The following is a 7,454-nucleotide window of genomic DNA, read 5'->3' on the forward strand; positions in this document are numbered from 1 at the left end:
GCCTTCACCTTATTCCAACCGTGTACCTCTTCCTCTTTTTGCTGTGAAAGTTCTGGAACTCATTTACGTGTGGAAAACTGTGTTAACTTGCCAATCCTCTTGCTTCTGTAAGCATGTGTTGGCTGGGAAACAGTCACAGGAACCGATTTGTCTGTGAAGATGGCAAGTGTCTGTCTGTAGAAGTGATTTTCAAGGCAGGCTTTTATCTTTACTCTCCCATGTCTAATCCTGGGCTATGTACTGTACCAAACCGGGGGAGCAGCCCAGATGCTGGAGTGCAGGGGTGCAATTCAGGGGAACTGCAGCAGGCTGGAGGAATTGGCTGATGGGAACATTTTTAAGTTCAGCAAAGCCAAGTGTCAAGTCCTGCATCTGCAGTGGAATAATCTCATGTGGCAGTGCAGGCAGGGTTCATGGACTAAATGGAAAGCAGCTTTCCAGAAAAGGACTTGGGGATATGGTGGACAGCAAGGTAAACACAAGTCAGTAGCTGCCCTTGTGGAAAGGGACGGGCCTATAGCAGAACCACGGTGTCCTGCCTGGGCTTTATTAGCAAAGGGTGGAACCATCAGGTTTATGGAAATGTTTATTCCCCTTGTGAGAACACTGCTGGAGTACTGTGACCAACTTTGGGCTTCCTAATACAAGGCAGATATTGATCCTCTGGTCCAGTGGAGGGATACCAGAATGATGTGGGGGCAAGAGCATGTGACATAAAAGGAGAGACAGCTGAGTAGTGTTCAGCCTTAAGACTGCTCTTAGCCTTCTTTCCTTAAGTCTCTTCAGTGGGAGGATTCATAGCAAGACTGGTCTTGAAGGTGCATGGAGACAGGATGAATGGCAATGGACACAAATTGGAACATGGGGAAATTCCAATTAGATTTAAGGGGGAGTAAAAAAGATTATTTTTGTATTTTCTACCATGAAGATGATCAAGCAGTAGAATCAGTCACCTAGAGAGATTATGGAATCTCCCTCTTGGGAGATGCTCAACTTAGTACGTGACCATCCTGATAGACCTGCTTTGAGCAGGGAGTTGGACTCTGACTTCCGGAGGTCCTTTCCAGTCTAAATTATTTTATGATGTAATGTGTTACTAGTATGCATATTAATAGTGTAACTTCTTTCAAAACATACTTTAATATAGCAGAGTAATGGAAGTGTTTTCCAGCAGGTGATAGAATCTAGGTTCTCATTGTGCTACAGTCTAATCCTGTAGTGCTCAGTTGTAAAAATGGGGGGGGGGAAGGGCAAAAAGTCGTCATACCTTCATTATTTAGAAGATAATAGGCGTACAGGGCTTTTGCAAGGAGAAGTGTTCTATCATCACATAAGGGATTGTAGAAGAATAAAATTAGAACTGGGATACCTGTGGGATGAGGATGTAGTTAATCATTGTTTCTTTAAACCTTTTTCCTAGAGAGCATTAGGTTTTGGTCACTAGCCCATTCAGTAGGCACTCTGATTCTGCAAGCGGCTCCTTTTACACTTTCTCCTGTGTATGCCCCGTGGCCAGTTGTTCTTACTGTCATGCAACACTGCTGTTGTCCAAACCCCTTGTGCTGCACAACTGTTTGTGCTTTCAAAGAACTGATCGGGCTATAATAAACATTGTTTATTGTGCTTAATTATGTCTTTTGTCTTATGACTGTCAGCGGTTGTGTTGGCCTAGCAGATGGCATTTAAGAAGTGGTGGAAATAAGCAGTTAAAGGTAGATTGTTGCTGGACTGTATACACCAAAGCAAAAAGCTGGTCAACAGTACAAGGATTCACTTTATATATAGGATTGGTTCCTGTGGGGGGGCATGAAGAGTCCTGAAGCAGCTGAAGTTAGCAAGTTGCCTTTGGAGAGCAGAGCTTCCTAAGGCTGAACATATTCTTTACGCCAAATTCCTTATTATTCCTCCAGTTTTCTCTCAAGAGATGGACTAAACTGCAAATTGTAGATTAATTCTGTATTGCTGGAGCCCTAAAACATTCACTGTAGAACAATTCCAGATTGTGTAATAACCATGTTCCCTGTTTGATAACACAATCACAAAAGTGCTGTTGTGTAATAATTACAGAATTTTTAAATGAGATAAAATTGGAATGCTTTTTGTAAACAGCAGGGAAATGGCCCACATGCAGCTTTCCTTTTGACAGGAAGAATTTAGTTAAATAGAGTCTTAAAATCATCTCATCTCAGGAGCCCAGTACTGTGTTATCATAGTTTTCCATTCTGTTTTTTTCTGACCCTTCATCTGTCAGGTGCACACGCATAGAAAAGGTATGTGCAGAGCACTACTGAAATTCTTGGTAATTTCTCTCAGATAGTGAAATGCCAGTTACATGAACAGATTTGAGGCTTTAGAAATTTTTCCATGTGTAAACCTTAAAGGCAAACTTCAGTTGAAAATTATTACAGTACCTTCTGTAAAATTATTGTGCAATATTTTGTCATCCCTACACTTGAATTCCTGCACTAACATGCTAGTCTATGTATGTCTTAATGGGTTCAGTCCAGCTCCCAAAACCCCACGACTTCTACTACATTCACATGCAGTAAATGATCGTGACTTTTTTGGTTTTTTGGCCTTTTTCAGGAAGCTCAAAATGTGAAGTTTATTCAATTTGCTGTAGATGTAAAACTAATGCTTTTGTGGGTTGATTTTTATTTTTGAGAGGGGGTGGTCAATGAGGAGCATCATGGTTTTGCACTAGTATTTAAATCCTGGTGCAGTGATCACTGAGGCCACTGCCTTAAGGCTTCAGAACAGGAGTTCAAAGTGAGGATTCATATCACTTTCCAGAACAGACCTTTCCTAGTTGGTTCACAAAAATAGAAATCATAAAGATGTAAAATTCAGAGCAAACCAGACTCACTGGTGATATCTCAGGTACCTTCAAGTATGTTGTAAGTGATGTTTCCAATATTCTGAAATTCCAATTTCAGATTAAAGGAGTTTTTAAACAAATTATTTGCACTACCTCTGTCAGTCACCTGACATTGTCTCTGCCTAGAAGTTGTGAAAGAGTTTCTGTTGCTCTTTTTAAAATAAAACCCAAAACATAAAGGTGGTTATGTGGTTGGAGAGGAGTGCATGTGTTCTGAAGCCTATCTGCTGTTACACGGAGTAATGTTGCTAAAATAATTCTCTTACATTGTATAGATCTCACCTGGTTTTGATGAGTGAACGGAGAACATCTTATTCAAAATGTTGGTCTCCTGTAGCCTTTAGTTCCAGGGGACTCTGGTAAAGTAAATCTACTGTGTGCTTTAACTGGCCCAGTAAGAATTTAGTCCCCTAACTCTTTCTGTATGTGTCAGCACTGCTGCTCAGAGAGGAAAGTTTTATTGACCCTAAATCTCGAAGTGTGAGCCCTCATAGGATGCACATGGCAGTGCTGCAATGGCTCTTCTGCCTGGCTGGGTGTGTGCTCTGCAAAGCTTGTCGCAATGGGTGTTGGTAATGCACACAGTGAACAGAGGGGGTCTTCACAAAATGAGTTAGGATTGAGTTACACAGGCAGGGGAGAGCAAAAGGGAAGGCAGAGCATGTTTCTCGGCCAAAGGACAAAGCTGGCCAGAGCGTGAGCTTGCAACAGCTTGGCAGTGGATGAAACTTGGTTCAAGCATGACAACTGCAAATTCTGTCATAACATTCCTTTGACTGAGCTTTAGCAATTTCATTAGTAGCAATATTTTATAAACATCCAAGAATAGTTGTTCTCTTTAAATTACATGAAGATAAGATTCACTTTGTGCCTCTTATTTTGGCTTTGTTTTTACAAAAACATTTGTAGTAACTGCTAAAAGAAGTCCTTGGAAAGGGAGAGAGGAGTAAGAATGTTTTAAGACTTTCTTCTTTCCTTTTTTTTTTTTTTTTTGGAAGGGAGGAAGGAAGATGGGGAAATCTTGTACTTGCCCTGCTGAAAGGACTCTTGAACAAAGTTGGTTTATTTTTTCAGTAAATTTATAAGCAGTTATAATGTTATATTGTCAAATTTTCCTTCTTTTGTAGAAAATAAAGGTTGAAGTTTTTCTCTTTAAACAAGCGTAACGTGTAAAGCTATGATTGGCGGGGAGTTAAAATGTTTCATTTCTAATCTAGATATGTTTGTAATTTTTTAATAAAATTTTTAATAGTTTCAATAAATGTCTTCTCAATTCTTACTGCAGAAATGCCTTCAGGAATTAAGCCTGCAAAAGCTATTCAAGGACTCTTTAATTAAAAAGACGGTAGTGGTAAGGAGAAGGGTGCTGCCTCTGGTAACGGGTTCCTTTTGTAGCATCTTCCAGTGGAAGAAGAGCGTGAGGAACTTCTGTACTTCCCTGCAATTAGCTGATAATGGTGTAACCTTTAACATCCCAGAGGAAAGCAAAATCAGATGCCTGTGAGCTGTACATTACAATAAAGGTTTAAACAAAATCCTACCAGCAGCATGGAGAGGTGGACGTGGTATTCTCTATTCCAAGTCATCACTAGGTTTTATGGCCTAAGACTGCTGTGCCAGCTAAAACCACTGACTGCTGGAGTTAAGTTTTATGTCAGAACCAGGGATAAGCAAGTGGAGAAGGTCAGCAGAAGCACCGGGAGCACAGCATTGGACTCGACTTTCCTTGGTCCTTTTGTAGCTGTCAGCAGAGGATTTGGTGTACGTACTGTCTTCATAAAATGAGATGGCAAAACATGGATACCTGCCTCCCTATAGCAACATAAAGCAGCAACGACCTCTGAGGCCAGTGGCTAACAGCATCGCAGGGTGTTTGGTACTGAGAGTAGACTGCCAGCAAACTGTACAGGAGAGACACGTGACCTCTCTGCAGATGGATTCATGAATTCAGTATCATTTCAGTACTCTCGGAAAGGACAATAACTGGCAACAGGAGCTGTTGTGAAACTAACTCATTTCCATAACTGAGCAGCAAGCTGACAGGCAGTAAAATAACTTTCTTATTTACTTCTATAATGTAGTCATTAAATAAACTAAATATATGAAAATGCAAAGCTGCAAGCCTTGTAATGAATATTTTCATTTTGTATGAGAATGAGCAATGCTGTATGAGGAGTGAAACCATCATTGAATTAACAGCTATCCAAAGACACTCACGTTAAGTTGTTCGAGTAGAGGATAGCTATGGTTTCTTAACAGCCTGGGCTAGGGGCTAAGCTGTACCTCAGCATCTTCTTGGCTACACACACATCTTCATAACTACTAAATTTGTTTCTTGCTCAGTGCATCCTCAGTGACAGGAGGGCATTTTGAATTCAGGCTATGTACGATCCTTACCTCCCCTTGTAAAAGAGCAGGTGACACGGTAGCGGACTAGACAAGGCACAGTGCACCTCGCCATCCACACTGCTAGTGGTATGGGCTAAACTTCATCCACTGTATCCCAAAATATCTTTTATGTGAGGCGTTTGCCTTCTTACATGCATTATGGCCACTGGACAAATTTGAACTTTAGTATCAGGTAATATCATAATGTAGTATAGACATATTCTATAGCTTAAGGAGTTTGAAAATGTTTATTAATTAGATGATTGTGGTGTTGGAGCTTGTCTTCCTGGAGCTAACCAACCCTACATACCCTAAGTTGGCCACGAAGAGAGATTTTAACACAAACAACGTGAACATCCAATGTACATGGCAGGATTTGTCATTAAAAAAAAATATGGATGCTTATGAGAGCTTGCACACACGGCAAGAGAAGTGTGGAAAGGTGCTGGCTGTGCTGCGCAGCTATGGCTGGCTTGGCTGAAACGGCCACGGGCTGTTTAAGAGCTGGGAATGTCCAGATTGTATAATGACCCTGGGTGGCGTATGTGGCAGTATTTAGGACAACTATCTTTTTATACTTATGTTGGGAACACTTAATTGTTGTCCCTTAGTGATCGAAGAGTATGGTATTTAAGGAAAAATTGTGCTGTGTCTAAGAGCTGGTTATTGAATGTGTAGAGGTGTCGACCTTGTGATTGAACGATGAGGCTGGTTGTGGAAGGATTGAGAGTCTACACATGGTAGATTGGGCACAGATTTCTTATTTAATAATACAAAAAAAGAAACATATAATCTTTGTGTCTGCACTTAGGAGATGAACTACCTTTTTGGAGTATTGGATGTTAAATAATTTAATTATTTCGGTATGTTTTCATATCCTCGTACAGTAGGAGCCACAGAAATGCAATTTGTTATTTGATAATAATTGTTCAGATGATACTTAATTTGGTTTGTTTGGTTTGTTTTTTTTTTTTTCTTTCCTATTTCTACTGGTTTAAGGAGCATTTTTCCTCCCATGATGCCAGACTGATAGATTTTTGAGGAGGCAAAAAGGTGACGACATTTAGACAGTAAGAGTTTATCCTACATAAAACTGTAGTTCGTCCTTCTCTCTCTCATATGAACCTTGTGTTGTATGATTTCCTTCACGTAAAAACCTTTCCCCTAATGATTTTTGGAAAAGATCAAAGAATTTTTGTTTGTAATACAGGAAATTTTGAGGTTCGAGCAGTATATAGAATAGAGAGCAACCCGTTTTGTTTCTTTTCTGCAGGTTTATTTTTGACCTAACTAGGGACTATTTGTTTAGTGCCATGCCTTTCTTACTGTGTATGTAGGGAAAGGCTGATTTCAACTTATTTTCCTCTCCATTCCTCACTTCATACTGCCTTATAAATCTTCGTGAAGGATCTGAAACTCACTCGGGGCAGACAGCTTCCAAAGCTTTGAAAACATATATTGGAAATTATTAGTACGAAAAATATAGTCCAATATGTTAGATGATTTGAATACAAAGCAAGTGTTACCAAGAATGGGAAATGTCAGAGAATGTCTGTGGCGCTCCAGGAGGTTCAAATTAAGTTAGAAGAAACAAGGACACTCATCTATTTTGGCTTTCAACATGATTAGATATTAGTTTCTTGTACAAAGTCAATCAATGTTTTCAAAGAATATACAGTTTCAGCTAAAATTACTTGCACAGCTTAAAGTTACTAATAATTTGCAGTGCCCTGCCCCACCAAGTAAACACAATTTGAGAGAGGTCAAACACTTGTGATGATCAAGTTGTTACTGGTATGTCCAGCTATGGATTGAGGAACCTAATTTAGACAAGACATGTCATTTCAAATCTTGGCTACATTTTGTGAAGTGCCATAGGAGCCTCTTGGATCAAAGGTGCTTTATTTTAATAGTACAGTGAAGGAATACCCCTGATGTGAAATGAGCTTTCCATTTTGACTTCACTCACTCCTCATTCCCCCAAAAAACTATCCGACTGCATCTTGTTATATAATTTATCTGTCAATTCTGTCAAAAAGGAGAGCTTGTGTTACTTGGAGGGCCTTCATGCCAATTCCAAAATGAAAAGCAATGCATACTGCCAGTACAGCAATTGCCTGCAGGCTTATTGAATTTCTTTCTTCACTCCTACTCACCACCAAAACCAGCTCAGGGGGGGAAAAAAAAA

This window comes from Balearica regulorum, chromosome 2 (genome assembly GCF_011004875.1).
Source record: "Balearica regulorum gibbericeps isolate bBalReg1 chromosome 2, bBalReg1.pri, whole genome shotgun sequence".
In the NCBI taxonomy this organism is placed as follows: domain Eukaryota; kingdom Metazoa; phylum Chordata; class Aves; order Gruiformes; family Gruidae; genus Balearica; species Balearica regulorum.